This window comes from Uloborus diversus, chromosome 6, assembly GCF_026930045.1.
Source record: "Uloborus diversus isolate 005 chromosome 6, Udiv.v.3.1, whole genome shotgun sequence".
NCBI lineage: Eukaryota > Metazoa > Arthropoda > Arachnida > Araneae > Uloboridae > Uloborus > Uloborus diversus.
Window position 1 is genome coordinate 114494137 of NC_072736.1, and position 22132 is coordinate 114516268.

Sequence of the window (22132 nt, forward strand, 5' to 3'; positions counted from 1 at the left end):
TGTAAAAAAAATGTCAATTCAATTATGAAATTAATGTCAGCACATGAATTTGCAAAAGCGTTTGAGGTGGATATGAAGTAGAACACTTGCTTGACACACAGCAGTTTTTATCGATTTTTTAGGTTGAGCGAGCCAATTTAAAATGTACTATTTTATTAAAAATTTAATGAATTGTAGGCAGTTTTGGTTATTTTGGTAATTTACTCTTTTTTATTCAACAAGCATGTCACTCTCTGTGTGTTCTATCATAAACAGAAAACTGAGATGTTCTAAGTTCGTTTCAAGTAGTGTGTTGGTACTTTTTATTATGCTCTAATTAGGGTTACTAATTTTTAGGTTGCCTTGTTATTTCCTTTACATGCTACTCTTTCTTTATCACCTGAAGAATAAAGTGCATGCTATCACCCCGCTTCAGGTTAGTAAAAATTTCAATTTTTATTGAAAAAATGATTTTTAAATAATTATGGCCATGATTGATACATAATTAAGGTTTAACAAGGGTTGAATTACCTTTGAGATCAGGACCGTTATCATGGGCTTTTGAGATTGTAAAAGTCCTCCCAGCCACAGCTCTTGTTTGTCAGAAATTACGTACATTTAAAGTTTTGCATGTTGAAATATCAATACTTTTATGATAATATGCTGAATCAAAGATTTTTTAAGTGAAACTTTTTATGCAAGGGCTTTGAAGTTATGATCCAATCTTTTTGTGTGACAAAAAGTGGTGGGGATAAGCAATGTTGGTTAGAAGGAAAGCAGTGGCTTGCTTGCCTTCAGGTATGGGAGAAAAGTGAGATATTACACTCTTCTCGCTTCCTTTCTCATTTTGTATGGTTGCATGTACTGCGTTCAGGCAGCACGGAGATCAATATGTACATTTGTTGTAAACAGATCATTTCTCTTCTTAAGAAGGAAGAAGATGATCATTATCAGTGGACACATGTATATAATTTTATGTAAAAATATGAATAAGAAACACAATCTGTTCAAAAGTGTTTGATGAATAGTTAAAATGTTTCACGTCTATCGTGTGTCATTATGACACAACCTGTTTCTTGGAATAAAACTTTAGAAGAATTCTACTCTTCTAGATCAGCAGAAAAATAAAGTACATGAAGCTCTCACCCCACATCAAGTTCGTAAAAATTTCGATATTTGGTGGGAAAATGATTTTTAAATAATCCTATCTCAATTAATGTGGAGTTAAATTTTAATTAGTGTATAATTGCATTTTAGAATAAAGACTCAACGTGGGGTTTTGAGATTATCTGTAAAGATCAGGGTTCGAAAATATCCGATATTTTGATATACAGTCGAGTCCCGACTTACGCGAGGGATCCGTTCCAAGACACCTCGCGTAAGTCGAAATTTCGCGTTGTGGAAAAAGGTATGTGTAAAAACTTTTATGAACATAACCAATCATTTTAGACACGTGTAAACACAACCTTAAACAGTTAAAAACCTTTTCTTAACCATACCTTACTGTTTCTTACATAAAGAACTAAATTTTTATTTGTATTTAAAAAAAAGCCGTTTTATTCAACATGAAATACTGCTATGATGCACAAAAACAATGATCAATGGGAAAGAAAGACATAAAATAAACCATTCTCCTTACTACATGCCGTACGCACAGCGTACGGCATGTAGTAAGGAGAACAAATGCCCTATAGTTGTACCGTACAGTTGATTCAGTAACGATATTTGTAACTTAAAAAAAGTGAAAATGATGATTTATGCTGCAATTATTCTAATATATTTTTAAATACAGTTGCTTCATTGGTTCTTTTATAAAGTTTCCATCTATGGCATTACCCCTCTTCCTGGTTTCTTTAATTTACAATAAAAAACAGCTTCCAGTTTCATAATTTTTGCATTTTGCTTGGATACTATTACTCGGTGAACTTTTATGGATTTCCTTTTCTTGACCTTTAATTGTATGTATGGAAGATTCACTCATACCGTCATACCTAATAGTTGTGCTACCCTTCGAAGCATTTTTTGGTTCAGCTTCAGCTTTTCAAGAAGCTTTACCTTTTCTTTAATTGTCAGAAACGTTCTCTTTTCTTTCTATTTTCACCAACTTTAGATAAAGCAGCGCTCCTAGGTGTCGTTATATTTCGTTAAATTTCCCATTTAGAATGAAAAAAAAAATAATGGAAAATGAGAAGTAGTTATTTATATAAGCGATAAAAGACTAGTACAGTGTGGGTACTTCTGCTCTCAGTGATTCTAAAGGGATGAAGGTCCGTTCACGAAAGGAACTTACTCACCACGGTTCCTTTCCGAAAATTTTCATATTGCGGGCGAGGAATTCGCGCTAGCTCAAAAATTCTTTACTGTTGAAAAAATCGCGTTAAAGCCATTTTGCGTAAGTCGGATCGCTTTGTAGCGGGAGTCGACTGTATATTGGATATTTTGATATTCATCTGATGTTTTCAACCAATGCAAAGTAAAGTGTTTAGTAACTGCTTCCTTAAATCAGAGTTATTTATTTTCTTATATTATTATTATAATGCATCAACTTTAAAAGTAATTTTTCTTTCATTACTTATATTCATTTATTACATGTTCATTATTTTGCCTCACCCACTCAAAAAGTAATTCAATTGCATCCGAGTTCATTTCAACCACTCATAAAAATAAATATATAAATAAATAAATATTCAATTTATCAGAGCTTATCTTAATTTGTTGAAGTCTTTAGAAAATCAATACTTTTGTCAGGAAATAGAACATTGAAATAAAGGGGAATTCAAATGCTCTAAAACAGTGGTGGCTTTTAAAACTGATTCATGTGGCCAGCTGAAATATCAGGTATAGATAAATGAATTTACTAAAAAATGTGGCTTTATTTTAAAGAATTTAAATTCAAGCATCAGTATATTGCATTCTCTATATTTTTACTTCACTTAAATTTATATATTAAAAACAAACAAAAACAGTTTATAATTAATTTCTTTAGTATGCACTCACATTTTTTCAATCACAATCACAAGTATGCGCTTTGATGAGGTAGTGGCATTCACGTAAAAGTTTAAGACAGGAGTTCAATTTTTTCCCCCCGCAATCTTGACTAAAACCATTAAAAAAATTAATTCATGGTTTTCTGAAAAGTACTCAGGACTGCTAAAATAACACTTTCTGGAATAAAATTTGTTCAATATAACAGTACCATGTGATTTCATTATAGGATTTGTAGGACCATAGGAGCTATTTGTTGATCAAAAAATAAAATAAAAATATTAATATTATTCAAATAATTGGAACCCCTACAACATGTCCCTTTGTCCAACGTGCCCCACCTCCCTCTACAATTTTGTTGTGAATATTCCTAAGTGAGTTGCAGAAAAAACAAGCAAGTTTTCTCACGTTTCCTAAAAAATTTAGAATCACGAACGTTCATTACTTATTTTAGTCATCATAAACTGATTTCTCTTCTTAAAGGCAAAGATGATGCACAGTAACAAATATGTACATAATTTTATATACATAATTAAATGAAAAACAATCTATGCTAGTCAAAAGAGACTGATGAATTATGTAAAATATTCCGCTGTAATATGTGTTTTACTTTTTCAAGTGTTTTTAAAACACACCCTGTTATTTGAAATTAAATTTTGCAACACACTTAATGCAAAGTAGTTGAAATACAGCTCTATTTCAATTAAAGTGTGTTTATTTATTTTACAGTTATAATTTTATGAACTAGTTTAAAAAAACATTCCTGCCAATTTGTGTTCAGCCGTATTGATGATTTAGCACATTTGAAGAGTTTTACTTCTGCTTTTAAATTTATTTGCCCTTAATGTTTTTTAAGTTTCTTCCAGATGTTCTGCAACTTGAAGAAAGCTCAACTACTAGCTGAACTATAGCCCTGATGCAGATGTTCTAGAAAACTCATGATAGTATTGTACTGTTCGCTTAAAGAATTGTATAATAGAATGATCTCCAATATTTAGTTTACAAGGATGTCCAGAAATCATTTTCCAAGTTTTCTTAGCATGACAACTTTATCAAAACTAATGAAGTTGTTTAAAAAAAATAATGAACTTCCATACATAATATGCCATTCATGTTTGTTATGCTTCTTATTATGCTGATGACTTCAGGAATTTTGTTGCTAAAATGGTCTTTGGACTTTCAGCAATGACATGCAAACCAACAAAAATTCTGTGTTTAAATGCTGAATAGTGTAATTAAATGAAATTTTGATCTTCTTCATACAAACAGTGCTGTATTTCTGATTTGTCATGCTTATTATCATATTTATTATCATTCATTTGTATAATAATATTGAAATGTAAAGAGGTAAAACAAACAATGATTTTGCAACAGAAATTGAGAAATAGCTGGAATTCTGTTTTGAGTCTCTAAATTTAGAGTTTTGAATTTGTTTTGTAAAACAAATGCGTTAAGGTTTATGCTTGTTTGTCATGTAAAAATATTGTTTTCAATTTAGATTTTTAATAAATTTTTTGGTATTCAGTGCAAGGCTAAAAAATTCAGGTATACATAAAATTATGAAAGATATATTTAGGTTTGTTTATTTCAGCATTAAATGAACAGTTCATTGATGCTTATTCTCTTTGTGTAGTTATCCAGAAATCCCCCCCCCCTCTCAAGAAGAGATTTTTCTCCCCACTTAAACTACAGGACAGGATTTGAATAACTGCAAATAACTCCAATTTTAGAAAGGATAGGTAGCAACTGTTATCTTAGTCCACTTCCGACTGTCAATGCACCTTCTCTGTTTCTGACTAAATTCTGGAAGCATTTTTCAGCATGTTGGAATATAGGTCATATTCATCCATCCATGATACAGGGTAATGAATGGAATTGCAATCTATATGAAAAAATCTGAACAAAAATTCAATTTATTTCAATCAAGGGTTTTTTTTTTTTTTTTTTTTTCACAAACATTCACTTCACAAATAGTATAAAAGAAAATAAATTACAAGCATCAGTATATTTTGCCCTGTCTAATCGAAACTCCCTAATTGAGTAGATGGGAGTAAAGCCTATAACAAAATTTATTTTCTTTATTTTTCTATGCTTATAAACGACTGAAATTTTTGATTAAACTTGTGTTTTGTCCATAGTTATTAGTTTTAGGAAATGATACTTTGGAGTAAAGAATTTTTAAAAATTTGATAATAATAACCACATTTTGAACATGTGAATATTTTAAAGTTACGTTGCATTTCAGAAAACACAAAGATTAATCTTTGCTTATTTTGTTACTTAAGCAGTTATTGACAATAATAGTTTGCCCCAAAATCTATAAAAACTACAAATTCTGTTTTGGTACCCTGAATTTGATTTTAATTGCCTCATTGAGAAAAATGTCTCTGTTTTCTCTCTCTCTCTTTTTTTTTTTTTTTTGTGTGTGTGTGTGTAAAAATGTTAGAAATTCTATGTTTGTATTAAAGTTTACAGATGTAACCGCATCAAAAAATAAATTGAACATTAGAGACTTTTGTTGTAATCTTTATGTGGTAATGACCTGAACTGTTAGTATGGAATGAATGAGTTTTCTTCATGCTAAGTTGTATTTAAAATCTCTGTCAAAATTAAATGTAAACATTGCTTTTCCACAAACATTGAAAATAAGTAAAAGTCCTCTACTGGTGCTGGGAATGTTTTTTTTCTTTGTTTCATTAAGAAACTGTCTACTTTCTTTTTTTTATAATATTGTTTTGATTTGAAAATATTGTTCAAAATGTAAGTAATAGATGCATGATGTGATGCAGAGAAATAAATAAATAACAATAGATACATTTGTTTCTTATTCATATGAGTTGAAAATAAGTCATGTTTCAAATTACACGCCCTCAACTCCTCAATATATTTCTGAATATCTCTATCTACATCAAATTAAAGTAATAATTTTCAACTTTATTCAAATTAATATTTTAACCAAGAGTGCCTACTGAACCACTAAAATATTTAGAGGTTCTTGGTATTCTTTCTTTCTTTTTTTTTGGGGGGGGGGGGAGCTGTTACCTCGGTTTTGACCATCTACCTATTTCTAGTATTGAGCTTTCAAATTTTCCTTTGCATATTTTTCTTTCAAATTTTAAATTTAATGTTTAACTTAATCACATTTAAATCAGAAAATTGTACAGCGTAAACTTAAACATGCAATTTTAATTAGCATTTTTTTTTAATAGCAAACCATTTTAATTGGTGATATTGCATTTTAGATGGTTACAGGAAATATTTTTAGATTTAAAACTCTTTACAACGTTTGCCTTTCCGAAACAAAAACAAGCAATTTCTAATGTGCATTATCTGTCGTTCATTTATTTATTTTCATTTTCTTACCTTTTTTTATCTCTATTTATTTTGAATCAATTAAATTCTAACACATGGAGGTGAGAATTCACATGCTGCGAACCAAAAAAAAAAAAAAAAGAAGAAATAAAAATTATTACAAAAAAAAAAAAAAAAAAAACTGTCGGCAGATTTTGCTTATATATGGATATATTTTTGCTGAAATTAAAAAATAATAAGTTATTCCTTTGTTTTAACTGTAAGAGGCATGTGACAGCAAAGTTGCACTTTTTGAATATTAGCCCATTAGTGACTGAAGTTTTTAATTAAACTAATGTTTTCTTTTTCGAATGAAAATGCTGAAAATTTTGTGTTTTAAATAAAGTTTATAGATACAATAACACCAAAAAGTAAATTGAACAACAGAGATCTATGTTGTTTACAACCACAACAAGATTACAACAATCAGATCATGCTATTGATCTGAAAACTTGCATGAAATAAATGAGTTTTCCTCATGCTAAATTGTTTTCAATTTTTAGTTTTCGCTTTGTCATAAAATTCAAAATAAGTACAAGTCCTTTTTTGGTGCTCTGAATTGTTTTAATTTTGTTTCATTAAAAAAATATCTACTATCTAACTACCTTTCATTCTAGTATTGTTTTGGTATAAAAATATTGTTGAAAATTTTAAATAATAGATAGTGTACTTTCAAGAAATAAATATAAAATAATGGAGACATCTGTTTCTTATGCATATAAGAATGTTGAAAAAATATGTCAAAATACACCCTCCCCCCCCTCCTTAACTTCCCAATTTATTTCTGAATATTTCTATCTGCATCTAGTTTCAAATAAAAATGACCTCTGATTAATATAATTTCAGTTTTCAACTTTATACAAATTAATCTATTAACTGGGTGTGCCCACTAAACCATTAAAATATTCAGAGGTTCTTAATCTCTTTTTTTTTTTTTTTTTTTTGGAGTGGGTTGGGGCGAGATAGGATCCCCGCAGTGTGGGGTGCCCCACGTCTTAAGGGGTCCAACGGCCTCTGAAATTAAAGAAAAAAATTGAAAAAACCTAGCACTAAGACTTATTTAACGTTACAAATATACACTGATGGCCTCTGGGAAGGGGCCATGCAGATTTTGTTGCAGGAGGCCTAAAATGTATAGATCCTGGCCTGGGTAGGATACCTTGTTTTAAGCTTCTACATATTTCTTTTATTACTCTTTCAAACTTTCCCTTGCATATACATGGGTGCCACCCCCCCCCCCCCCCGTAGGTGGGCATCCTAGGCATATATTTCCTTTCGGAATTTTTAAACTAATGCTAAACTTTGTTCCATTTAAATCAGAAAAGTGTATATTTTTCCTTTTATAGAAAAAAAATAAGTAATACTTTTGATGTCAATACAAGAAATATTTCTATGTTCAAAAATCTTTATAAAGCTTAATTTAATGTAGCAAAAACAAGCAATTTTTTATGTTCATTATTTGTTGCTTATTTATTTATTTTAATTTTCTTAATCAGTCTTTATTCTTTCATTCATTTTGAATCAATTAAAATTATAATATAATTTTCGTTGTCTCGGAATCTTTTGATTAATTTAAAATTGATCGTATTAAGAGAATAAGGTTTAAGAAAAAAAATCTGCTCTTAATTTTGCTAACATAGGGCCATTTTGTCTTTTTTTAATGTTTGAATCAAAATCGAGCGTTTCATTTATTGACTGCATGCATTTTCGAATCCGCGTGTTTTTACATCCTTCATACCCGTTTCAGCCACTCTTCCTGCTCCCGCTTGTGACTATTTTTTGTAACGAAACTCGAAAGCGAACAAGGAGCCAATCTTGCAGCTCGGCGGCAACCCTATCTTCACCCTGTAACCGGTTGCGTTTTCCGAGCGTAGCTGTTGTCGCAACTCTGAAAACTACGTTTTCATATAGGGACTCTAAGGAAACCATAGACTAAATAAGAGTAGACCGAACTATGGCAACCCTTTTGCTGCTCACAAACCAAGCCATGTGACTAGTGGGTATCCCAGCGACGGCGAGTGTTGATCGTTGCAGACGACGTCTTCCATATCTAAAGAAATCATGTTTGCCAAGCACCAAGTTTATTTTCTTATTCATAACACCCAAGTGCAAGAAAAATGGTTCACTGTTGCTGCGCATTTTCTTGCATAGAAAAGTATGTTAAAGGATTACCTGTAACATTTCACAAGTAGTTCTCTTGCAGTAACATTAATATTACATTTTATTTCATCTCTTGCAATTATTCTTTTCTGAGCCGTATTTCGATATGAAGTTCATAACTATTTCTATTAAATACGAAGTTATATCAGTGAAATTCATAGGAATACATTTTGCACGCTATTTTGCCAGCTTCTGGAAGTATTTTTTTTTTTTATCCTCAGAGAAGTGTAATGCATTTTGAAAAGGTTTTTAAGTGTTAGCAAGTTAATTTGCAAGTTAAGCAAGTTTTTTTCCACCAATTTGAAAGATCCCCTTTTTAAAATGAAAACAATCTTGATTTTTAGTTTTCTCTTTTATGTACACATACTATCTTCAAGTAATTCGTATTTCTATGTTGAAATTTTAAAATTTTCGGGATTGTCAAATTTGACCTCTCTTAATTTGTGGTGACATCCGTTTAATAATGCTTTGATGTTATTTAGACAGTTTGAAATACCAAACTCGTTTTGAGAAGACAACTTATTTCTATCATATTGATTTAAGAATGTAAACTGGGAAAATAATTCAGTGTTTAGTTTACTACAGTGGCGGATCCGTTTGCATTCATTTTTATTTTGCTCACACTATGCCGATTGCTTAGTTTGCGACAGCTCATTTTGCCGAGACAATAAGCGTCCACTCAGAAAATTCAGCCAAAGTCGGCATTTTTGCTTTTTACGTTGTTTCTGTATTCTAAATCTTTGAGTAAAGTAGTATGTAGCTTGACCATGAGCACATTTTCACCTTTTAGAGTGTATCCTGTGATCACCGACGATTATTCATCTGAAAAACATCCCCGACTGCTAATTGCACAATTTACCGACATTTACTTGAACAAATATTATTTTGCCAACACTGTATCCAGGGACATCCCGAAATTAATATTTTGGGGAAAATTCTCAATTTTCCGAATGATAAAATACGGATATGCAATGCACACATGAAAAGGTACATTCAGTAATGTAAAAATGCAATAATGTCTTAAAATTTATCGAATCATCAGACAAATTTTGCCGAGTAAGGACTTTTATGGAAACTCTGGGGATCTCCCAATGGGCGCTGCCTTCCTGTACTCAATAGGCAATTTCAGCTACAATTAGCAATTTTTACTTATAGAGTTAATTCTGAATTCACTATATCTTTGATAAAAGTTAAATGGAAGTGTGCACATATTTACATTTTCTCATTTTAACAAACTTACAATGCTAAGCATAAGTTCTAATGAGTGTTTATTCTGTAAATTTTAAAAAGAAAATTTAATCTTTAAAACATATTATTTAGAAATATCCAGGAATCTCAGACCCCGAAGAGTTCCTATTTTTCCTACTTTTTCCTACTTTTTTGAGCTCTCTCCTTATTTTCCTACTTTTTCCTTTTTTTTCCTACTTTTTCTTTCTTTAGTATAGCACTTCTAATTGTGCATTGATTCTTATTTTTACAAAGCCGCACCGATAATTTTCTGCATGTTTTGATTTTGAAAAGTAAAAGGAACAAACGGATCCTTAGCTTTTCATTGAGTGACTACAGTAATTTCTGGAAGGAATGCCGCGGCGTTTGTGTGTTTAAAAGTTAAATTTTCGTAAGTGACTTTTTTGCCGTTGCGGTGTTTTTGATCGACTTTTCTTTTTATCGCCCTGACTTCAGTCCTACTGTATTAACGAAACTATGAAAAAATAGATACTGGCACATTCTGATACAATTATATATTATTTACCCATCAGTTAGAAGCTTTAATTAAAGTAAACGGCCGACTGTTCAAAAAATGCAGGAAAAACCGAATTTCCTATTCGCCAATTTTTTGTATGATTACAAGTGAAATGGAGCTCTATTTAAACAGAAAGGCAATGTAAAACCTTAAAAGGAACATAAGGAAGCAAAAAATGAAAAACTTGTACAATGTACATATTTTATTGATGTTAGTACAAAATAAAAGCGACAGGTAACAGAAATTCGCAAAAACGGACCACTTCAAAAATAATCGCGGAAACTTTTTTCGTACATAAATATGATTATTGTTCATTCTAAATCGTAAACATGATTATAAAATGAATAAAATTTCATTTTCTTTCCTTGCAAAGAGTGTATTTGCAAAAAAAAAAAAAAAAAAAAAGCGGTAAAACCTGAATGGACAAAACGTTTCTGATTTTTGGAGAAAAATCGGAAATCAATTTAAATGCAATATTTTGTTTTTATTTCTTCACATTTTTACAAGTTGGGGGATAGAGCTACAAACTAATATGTATTTTTTTTTCTTTTTAATGGGTATTTTCTACTCTGATATATCATCAATATCGAGGAGTTGCTCATCATTATGTGCTGTGTTTGTAGCAATGCGACATTTCTGAACATTTAAAAAATTTTTGACAGACTCTTACTCTTTTCGGGGTACGGCAACTATACCGATGCGGCGTATCTACTGTAAGTTATTGTACTTAGTGCGCCTGATCAAAGGGAGGGGGATAAAAAGATATATGCAGGCATTGATGCCAGGTGCTCCCCCCTCACTCTCAATTTCGTGAACAATTTCCGAATGAATATTTTTGTTGTATGGTGAGGACTGAGATAAACTACATGCCTTCCCTTTTATGCACAGAGAAACATTAGTAACTGATTTTTGTCTTTAATTAAAATGTTATGTTTACCATGCATGGATGTTTCCTTTTATTTTCGTGACAAAAATTTTGGAACAAGAAGGAGGTAATAATCATCAAATCATTAAAACAATATTCGTTTTTATTGCTTGATTAAAATTAAAGCTGACTTATCACTTTGATTCTCCCCCCCCCCCCCCCGGAGGTGGCTAGCGAAGGATGAAAATTGAATGCAAATTTTATCCTCAAACAACAAAAACCGCACCAACTTGTATAGCTAAGCATTAATTTTCCAAAACCAGGGAGGGGAGAAATTGACCCCCATAAATGACGTGCCTGAAGTAAAAATGTATGTTGAATGCTAAAAATACATAACATTGTACAAACCCTTTAGTTGACTTATTTCGTTATTTATTTAGTTAAATTATTTTATTATAAATTTTATGTCCCATATTTAAGAACACATTTAATTTATTTCTGCATTTTCAGTCGTTTTCCTTTTTTTTTTTTGTTTTTTTTTTTTTTTTCGAATTCAAACATCTGCCTCTGTTTGTGCAAGAATGCATGTCAGCAGCTGATTATTTTTAACTAAAACTAATTTAATATTTGCTTTGCTTTTGTATTTTTTTTTCTTTTTGCGATCGTTATGTTGCATTTTATTCTTTCACACTTAAAAATTTTGTTACTGTATTGGTGAAAGGTGGTTCTTTGTTTGGATTTTATTTTCATATTTTTGTAATTAAATTCTTTGTTTCCACTAGTTAATTTTTCATACTGATGATTGTCGGTCGTCTTGACGTGTGTGTAGTCTTATCTCTTTCTATTTTTTCCTACTTTTTTAAGTGATTTTTTTTCCTATTTTCCTACTTTTTTAATTTTTGATTCCTTATTTCCTACTTTTTCCCCTCAAAAAACCACTTCGGGGTCTGGAATCTGTATCACACATTAAGATTACCTGTGAGCAGCCGAGAAGTACGATTCAAATAGTTTTTCAAAATGGTTATTCAATTATTATAAAGAAACCCACGGAAAAAATCAGTTTAAAAACACTACATTAATAAAAAAGATAGCTGCTTTGGGCAGTTGGCAGTCGACACATTTATAATATTGAATCATCAATAAAAAAATCCACAGCAATAGCAAAGTGGGAGAAATGGAAGAAATACATGGAGCTCTGAAATGATAAAAAAATTAAAATAGAGAGAAAGAGATTTTATTACAATACGAAGTCACATTGGTGCATAGTTCAAGTGTTTGATTTTGAAACCAACTTCTGAATGCACATTCAGCACCATTTCCACTTTTTCTAGGCTTACGAGTAAAAACCAAAATAGTATTCTACTCGCAGGGGTTCCCTATTTGTCGACCACACAAGTGTATTGTGTAACTAAAGCAAGACATTTGTCCGCCAATTGTAGCACTCAGAAATGCCGTCGTGGAGACGGTGCAGCGTAGTCACGTAGGGGCTAGGGGGTGAGATTAGAAACGTTGGACCTTCAGGGTTTTTCTGTTAAAAACAGGGAGTAAAAGGAAGGAGACGAATCTCCATGTTAGCAGTTTGGCAACAAAATTCCACTTCCGCCAGAGGCCGCTAGAGTATCATCTCTCGCACTACTTATATCTTTTCGCTCGTAGCGAAGCATTGTAAACAAGTGTGTTTTAAAAACTATCACCTGTATATTTGGAAGTATTAAACTACTTTCGCCATGAAAGCTGTTCAAAGAAGCATAGAATACTTTACTCCACCCTAGGTTTTGGCATATTTTGCATTCGATGTGTTTAATTTGTATTTCTGCTACGACTTTAGCGAGCATTCATTCGTGTTATGTGTTGTGCAATTTTGTGTTCTATTTTGTATATTGTTTTTGATATGGCTGTTTTGCTCATTTGCCATGAAACTAAAAATGATTTTAGCTGGCTTTTGAAAACATTTTCTCCCAATAAAACCCGTAAATTACGATCCGGTTTTCATAATTTTTCTGAGTACTATGCATTTAATTTTAAGAGTAAGCGAGAAGACTTGATTTTAAAGTTATTCATTTAAAAAAATAGAAAGAGAGTAGCAATGAACAACTAAAGTTTTGGAATTTAAATCACTAATTTTGTTTCCTTCTAGTTATATTTCCATGTCCTTTTTCTTCTTATTTATTAAATTTCACATATGCTTAACTTGAATAATAGAAACTCCACTGTAGTAGAAAAGCTCAATAACGCACTCATGTAGAGAATTCAATTGAAATTAAGATTGAACTGTTTAACTTATAATTTTCATCAAAATATTTATGTTTTGCTTTTTTTTTTCTTCAAATTTCACTTAAATCCAGAGCAGAGCAACAATTTCAAACTAAACGTAATACATAAAGTTTTATGTAAGCTTATATCACACGAAATTTATGTATGGGAGGAGGAGAAAGAAAGTAACTATGGTAAGTGAAAACGAAACACAATGTGATAAATATAAGCTATAAACTAGATCAACGCTTGTAATAAATAGCACTTTCTTGTAACATTATTTGTAATTGTTCACTAATAACTAACGATAAACAATTTTTTTTTCTCAATATACAGAGTGTTAATATTTTTTCTAATCGTTTTTAAAGATAAATCCAACGAAATAAAAAGAAAAAAAAGGTTATTTCAGCAAAAGTAATTAATTAAACAAAAACGAAACTAAATATTGGTGCACATAATACAGTGAACTATATTAAGTTATATGAGCTAATATCGCACGAAATTTGTGTGTGTGGGGGGTGGTGCAGGATAAAGAAACTCGGTGTAACAGAACCAAATATTGGAATAAAAGAACCAAGTAATTATGGTAAGTGAAAACGAAACTTAGCTTGATAAATATAAGCAATAAACTAGATTAACGCTTGAATGAAATAGCACTTTCTTGTAAGATTCTTTTTTAATTGTTCACAATTAACTAACGAAAAAGCAGTTTTTTTTCAATGTTCAAAGTATTAATTATTTTTTTTCTTATCGTTTTTAAAGATTAATCCACCAGAAAAAAAAGGGGGGAAAAACGGCTTTTTCAGCAGAAGTAAACAAAAAAAGAAACTAAATATTATTGCACATATTACTGTGAAATATTTAATTTTAAATGAGCTTATATCATGCAAAATTTATGGAGGAGGGGGGGGAGAGGGTTGATCGAAGTTACTGCATAAATTAATTGGAGTAAAAGAACTAAGGAGAAAGAAGATCGAGGACACACAGAATTAATGTCTAAATTCTAGAACAAATATAAGAAAGAAAGTAATTTTAGGTCCATCGTGCTGACCGCGCGATATTATTGAGTTCCAACAAATTTTTCGTATCAATGGCCCCAAACTAGCTAACTGCCGGCATCTACCCAGTCGAATACTCGGGGTCGGTTAAATCAGGCGAGCGAACTGCGAGAGATGGACCACTAGCGCCACCATTGGCGATGGAATAATCCGGTCACTTTTTCGCCCCGCTGCCAAAGGAGATGAGGCTCCTTCTTTTAGCCTCCCTGGTTAAAAACCTTTCTCTGGAAGTTGGAGCTCGAGGGAAAATTAGAGAAAAGCCGTTGATGTGTGCTTAGGACGGAGGACGGTCTGTCCGGGTCCGGACCCCTGCTGTGTGAACTTTATGCCTGAAGAAGGAAGAACAAGGTTATTCGTTATTGGCGTTTGGAGCTTTGATGAGATACAAGTGTCATGGAGTTTGGCAGAAGACTTGAGACTTGGGTGATTATCCCACATGGAGTTATTTTATTCATTATGCATTGCACAAAAAAAAAAAAAAAAAAAGACTAGTTAACGTTTTGAACTTTATTCGCATGTGAACGAGCAATAATTCTTATTTGTGGCAAGTGAAGAAAAATCTGAAAAAGCATTTGACTTTTGACTTAAATTTGAGGGAAAAAAACGCTTATTGAAATGCAGCAGAAAAGGTAAGATTATTTTAACGTTATATTTTCAAAAAGCATTATTTTAAGCTTTCCCTTTTTTTTTTATTTTATAGATATATCTTTCGTTAAATATTGGAAAATAAAAGAGTTCTAAGAGTAGGTTGCTGGGATGAAAAATTGGGTATTAAAGGTTTCAAAAAGCAAACGAAGCAGAAAGGAAAAAAAAAAGAACAAATAAGGTTTTTTTTTTTTTGTGCTGTAAAATTTCAGAAGAAAATCCTGTCTTAAAATATTGTTTAGGAATATTCAAACATGTAAATCATTAAAATTACCAAACCAAAGGCGGCTGAATACGTTTCAAACATTTTCTTAACCAATAGAGAAAAGAAAATAACCAAAGCTTTATAGAATTACATAACAAGTTTCAGAAGTTTCTCTGAATCTCAGAAGTTTCGATTTAAAAAAAACGGAAAGATAAATAAACATGATAGCATCCTACGGACCACCAGTACAAAAGTAAGGAAGATGTTTAAATAGAGGAAAAGATTCAAAATCTTGTCAAGAAAAGTCACACCAATAACGCAGTAACTCTAATGAGTGTTTAGCAGTAAAAAATTAACGTAAAATGAAAGTTATCAAGAGATTCAGGATTCCTGATTTTTTAATAAAGTGAAAAAAGTTAACTTAGGTATCACTGAAAAATACCACCTGTATTCCAAATGTTAAACGTTTAAACCCTACCTCAATCTAAAATATAAGAGCTTTAAATTATCTTAGTCTCTAAGTCCAAAATGTTAACAGATTGTTTTAAGGTTGCATAATTTTGTACTTTAAACAATTAAAGCATTAGGGTGAAAATTGAAAATTTCGTCGTGAAAAACTAAAACTGCTAAAATGTTATTGAAAAAGAAAATCTGGGGGGTCTTCCACCTTTTTTTCTTTTAATAAATAAAATGATTAAGGGAAGTAGCTTAGGAGAGGGAGGGACGGAGGAATCTCAGAACCTAACCAGTTCTTTTTGTCTTATGGTAATGAAATGTAGTCTGAGTTGCGTTTCTAGAAAATTACTGCAAGCGGGCCCCTATGACATCAATGAAGATCGCACGAAACTTCGTTTTTTGGCATTCAATTTCAAAAAGTTAGCGGGAGAGAACCTCTGAACTTTGTTTACCACAGATGGCCTACAATCGCATTTTCAAAGCCTCAATTTTTAAGAGATTTCGAGAGAAATCACTTCATATCAACTTTTCTTAACATCATCAATAGTCGTTTAACGTTTAAAACTATATGCTTAGACTAAAATTCAAAACACGTTTCGGGAAACACTCCGATCTTCCTTTCTCAAATCCTGTGGCATAGCCATGATTCTAATTCGGAAGAGGCTTAGGTTCTTAGGTTCTTACATCAAAGAGATTATCACATTAACTATTTTTCTTCGAATCACTAAATAGGTTTCATTATAGATTATGCTAATTATTTATATCTGCTAGTTATTAATTAATAGTTAGTAGTTTGATATACCAATACACTCCTATTTGTTAGTCTGGGTAAAATAAAAGGTGATAAATAACCTCAAAATTTATGCATGAGTAATATGATTAAAATAATATTCTTAACTAGGGGACATAAATGCTGAAATGTTTTCTCCTTCAGTATTTCTGAATATGGTGTTCGGGAGCTGTCCTGCTAAAAACATTGTAAAGGCTATGTTTGGCTCAAGGCCGGATTAGCCATAGAGCAGAAGTAGCAAATGCTACGGGCCCCGCGCCGTGAGAAAAAATTCTAGGAAAAAAACTACTTTCCGTACTTTAACCCGTTTAAATTTCTCTCTACCTTTCTCTTTTTATTTATATTTAGCTTTTGTAAATGCTCAGGTAAATTAAAAATCTTATTTTTTCGATAGACTGCTTTCCAGAAATTTCTCCCAATTGAAGTCTTAAAAACGCAATTTTAGTTGATCTTTCTTAGTGGAAGGAGAAAAAGCTCCGTTGGGTCAGAAAAGTTTCAAAACTGACTTAAAAATTACAATTTTAGGCAAAGTTTGGAGAACGGAGAATTGAGTTTTCTCTGGATTTTTTTTTTTTTTCTTTTTTCAAAATGAAGTCAATTTTAAGGTATCTTAGGAAATTTAAGGGAGTTAGGGTCCTAAAACTTTCAGCTATTCAAGCCTTTAAAAAAAAAAAAGTTTTGGTTGTTTCATAACAATAAAGGAAAGGGGAAGGGGTTCTTTCCCGAAATTCTGCCCAAAACTTAAGTCAGTTTCAGGCTATCTTTGGGAGGAAAGGGTTTGAAGGATCGACCCATGTTATAGCTGAAAACAAAATTTCAAGCTATGTGGGAAGATTAGAGAATGGGATGAGAGTCTGAACTTCCCCAGAAACAATTCTGACTTCAAGTTTCAAACCGTGGTTTTAGATTATCACTGGAGACTTTATCGGGGGGGGGGGGGGGGGAGATACGGGTTTGCTTCGCAAAATGTTAGAAACTGAAATCTTCAAGATGCAGGATATTTTTAGTTCTAATTTAGGTAAAAAGTGATGCTTCGGTGCCTTTTCACCCGAATGTTGAGAAGCTAGGGAAGTAGGTGGGTATTCTCCTTTCGAATTTTTTTGAAATTTCAAAAAAATTAAGGGCTTTTTCCGGAATTTTTCGGAATTTAGGCTTTAAAAACTCAAATTTAATCAATTTTTGTTGATAGCAGGAGAAGGAGGATGCTGAAATTCGTAAAGCACAAATCCTAAAACCACATTTTAAGGCTCTCTTTGGTGATGTTAGATAAGAGAGGGAAAAGGGTTACCACACAGAAATTGTTTAAAAGTGCTTTCTTCTTAAAGTTTTCGAAATTGGAGTCCTGAAAAAGTAATTATTAGTCATCCTAAACTCTTTTTGGTTACTTAACTTCATGTCAATTTATCACCCTCAAAATTTTCCGCCCGTGACACGAGCCGTAGATCCGGCACTGTAAACAACAATGAGCAAAATTAAGAGATCATGATAGAAGAAAAGAAAAAGATTCTGAGACTTCACACTTATGCTGAACGAAATAAATGAATTGTTAAGAGAATATTATTTTTTGATGAACTAAAATAATTATGTGTAGAAGAAAGACTTTAAATATCGTTTTTAATTTTTTCCTCTGAGTGGGAGGGAACTAAAAAGCTGCCACCCATGCCCCGAGTCTAACCCCCCTTTTTTTGCATCACCAAAGGTAGCCGAAAACTTTTTTTTATTCGAACTTGAAATTCAGAAAAATTCAGGAAGAAAATTGTTTAACATAATCGAAAACCCGCTAAAACTGCTTTCTGGAACTCCAGTTTCGAAAAATTTCCATGGATGTAATCTCCAACCCGATCCCGTCCTATAACGTCTTCTAATAAAGTGGCCTACAAATGCGTATTTTGGACTATAATATCGAAAAATTTCAATGAAAGTATACCTCTCCCCCTCCAACATTGTTAACATGGTCTAAAATGTACTTTTAAGACTTAAACTTCGAAAATTTTCCGGATTGCCTCGGAGAGTGCCTGAACACCATCCCATACCGAAACGTAACCCGCGATGGCCTATCTATCACGTTTTCACAACTTCACTTTCGAGAAATTTCCAGGGGATGGCTTTCGCGAACTCCGCCCCAAAATCACCAAAGAACGTAAAAAAATACCATTTCAGAGTGTATAATTTCAAGAATTTTTGCTTAAAATTGTGTTTTTAGATTAATAACATAATAAATTCAAAAATTTTCCAATGGACCTCCTTGGGGAATGGGGACCTCCTTGAGCATCACTCTTTCCTCTACAACATCATTAAGGATAATCTACAGTTTTATTTAAGACTTCAATTTTAAAAAACTGCCTGAAGAGTCGATGTGAAAACAAATTTTTTCCTTTGATCTTACCTAAGATAGGATGCAGTTTCTCCAAATAATTGCATCCGAATCTTCTCTTCCTAATATGATCAGGGGTCGTTAGAATTGAGTTTTCAAAATTGAAATATCGAAAATTTTACGGGGGTAAGCCCCTGGACCTCCCTTCCTTTATATCGTCCAAAAATTGCGTTTTTGGAATTAAAAGTTAAAAACATGTAGTAACGGGAAGACGAGGGGCAATAGAAATGGGGATCATAACCATCATAAAGCTCTAAAACTATATCCACATTTATGCATTCATGCATGTTATAAGTACACCTCCCGTCTCCGTGAAGAAGTGCTATATTGTTTACTATATCATTCGAAAACGAGGGCCCCTTGGAAACATTTGCTACGGGCCCCACGCTGGCTTAATCCGCCCTGGTTTGGCTGCGTCAGATGAGGGAGCGGAGTGGAAGGTCTTACCGAAAATTGTTTGAAATTTAAGCTCCGAAAACCCCTTTTTTGAAAACATTACAGAACTGCTTGGGAATCGGGGGCTCGCCCCCGAAAAGCTTCCGAAATTAAAAATCGAAAAACAAGGTGTTAGGCTCTCTTTGATCTACAAGAAGGGTTATGCACTCTTTTGGATTCGCGATTGGACACCAGACTTGAATTTTCCAAGCCTTTCGGTTCTCCTCGGCCCCTCTCCCTGGGCCTCTCCCCTGACTACGCCACTACCCAAATCCATCAAAGCTGTCTCTACAGAATTTCTTTCTCTTTTTCAAGACCTACGCTCTTAAAATTTTTCCTGGGGGCAGCCCCCGAACATCATCGCAGAACGCGTAAAAATACGTTTTCTGAACTTCATTCTCTGAAAATTTTTAGGGAGAGTCTATGAACCACACTCTTTCCCACAACACTAAAAAGAAGTCATTCCCCTCTCCTTTCCTTAATATCACTAACGGTAGTCTATGATTGCCTTTCTGGAACTTTAATTTCACAAAATTGCCCAGGGAGTGCCCCTGAGCCCCAGCGGGACCGAACATGACTTACAATCGCCATTTTAAGTCTTCAGTTTCCAAAAATTTCCCGAGCCTACTCTTACCTAACATCGTCAAAGATTGTCTAAAGTTTCATTTTTAAAATCTTCAGGGGCAGAAACCCTCCGAACACCGCTATTTCTTGCCTAACACTATTAGCACGATATAATTAGCACGAATCATTTTGCAAACTCTCTTTCTCCGCATACAAGCGATTCTTCTGATTTGTATACTTAAAATCCCTATTTGTTAGCCATGGAAATGGTCAACCAGAATCAAGGTACTCAAAAATACCAAAACGGATGATTACCATGAGGGTTTTCCCCCCAAAATTTATATACAACATAATTAATTTACCATTATATTACAAAACTTATTGAGTAGAAAATGTTCTTATGTGTTAAATATTATATGGATAGCTGCCAGCCTTGTCTAGTGATCAGAGGAGTCTAACTGCGATGAGGTGATCCCGGGTTCGAATCCCGGCTCGAGCATGGATGTACTTTCTCTCTCCTGTCCTTGTCCTACCTTTGTGTGAATGTGTTGTTATGCTGTGAATGGTTGCCTATCCTATGAACGGGTCCCTATGGCATGTGTGTACTGTGGAAGTCGGACTTCAAACCCAATTACGGTTACAGTTGGAAAAGTGAAGTAGCGCACTCCAAATTGCCAGCCTAGCTGGCACAAGACAACAACAACAACATTATATGGATAATTTTTTTTTTTTTTTTCAAATTTCCTCAGAATGTCTCATATAAAATTCCTTGTAATTCCTCATTGCCGTTCTCTCTAGCTAATCTGCCACTGACCACTGGAGATCTGTAAATACCTACCCTCAGTGCCGGATCTAGAGGGAGGGGGAGACGGGGTTTTGCCCCAGGCGGCGACTTCTAGGGGGCGGCAAATTCACGCTATTTTTATGTTTTTTCTTTGAAACTCCATTTTAAAACTTGCTGGAAGATGGATAGGGGTGGCAGTTTCGAGATTTGCACCGCCTCGGGAAAAACTGTAGATCCGGCACTGCCTACCCTCTCCCCTAAAGTGTCCTTAAATGGCCTAAAACTGCGTTTTTAAAACTTTAATTTCGAAAAACTTCCGGAGGAGGGCCCCCGAACCCCTCATTCATTTCCTTCGCGACAGTAAAGATGGCATAAAATCTTTGTATTTAGAAATTTTTACGGAAGAACTCCCGAAATCACTCTTTCTTGAAAAAAGCCCAAAATTGACTCCAGCGGAAAAGATAATGAGAATGAACCCGCGATCCTCTTGCTTCTTACAAACCAAAGCATAAAGTCACGTTTTTAGTAAGCCAATTTTGGAATTTTTCCGGAGGACAGCAGTCTATGAAATTAATGCATCCCTTTAGCATCACTGAAGCTTGTCTACAATTGCATGTTCCAGACTTCAATGTGTAACGAATTCTGGTCAGAGGCCCTGAATTTATATATATATATATATATATATATATATATATATATATATATATATATATATATATATATATTAGGGTGGTCCTTATTTATATGGGAAATTTTTTTTTTTCGGAATTCAACAAGTGACGCCCCCTAGTTTTGTGACATTATGATAAAAAGTAATCGGTGCAAAATTTGAACTCGATCGGTCAATAATAACACGTGCCCATAGGCCGTTGAACTTTAACACTTTTGATAATTTTCTCACAAATCTTCGAGTTTTTACTTCAGACCCAGTACATCGTTTCTCCTAGGTTTGCAAAATATTTTTTACAGCGAGGTAGCACTAAAATTTATCTTTTTAATTACTTTATATCGTCCAAAGATTTTACATTGAATAAGAATGAAATAGTGCTTTGGAAACCTTACCTTAATCGTACATTTTTCTCAATGTATCTCAATCGTGTGCATTTTTTCCCGATAGTCTTGGATTGTCTGTAAAATACTAAATTGCTTTTGTGACTCATATTTGGTAAATTGATTGTGAAATTCTTTGATTAATTGTGCTCCTCTTTCAGTTGTATCATTCGCAACTTTTAGCATTTTAACGATATCTCTTCCCTTTAAATAGCTTCCTTCATTTTGCCATGAATCAGGATCAAATAGGAAAACATCTTTTGGTGTTTGTAACTTATCAAACAGTTTTATTGACTTGTGATTGATTCTATAAGAGGAAGACCTTTACTAAGAAAGTATTCCAAATCATCTACTGCTATCTGAAATTTTTTATACAGTCATCAGACACGTCTTCCTATTCTGCAAGCATTTTTTGAAGTATTCTTTTCCTATAT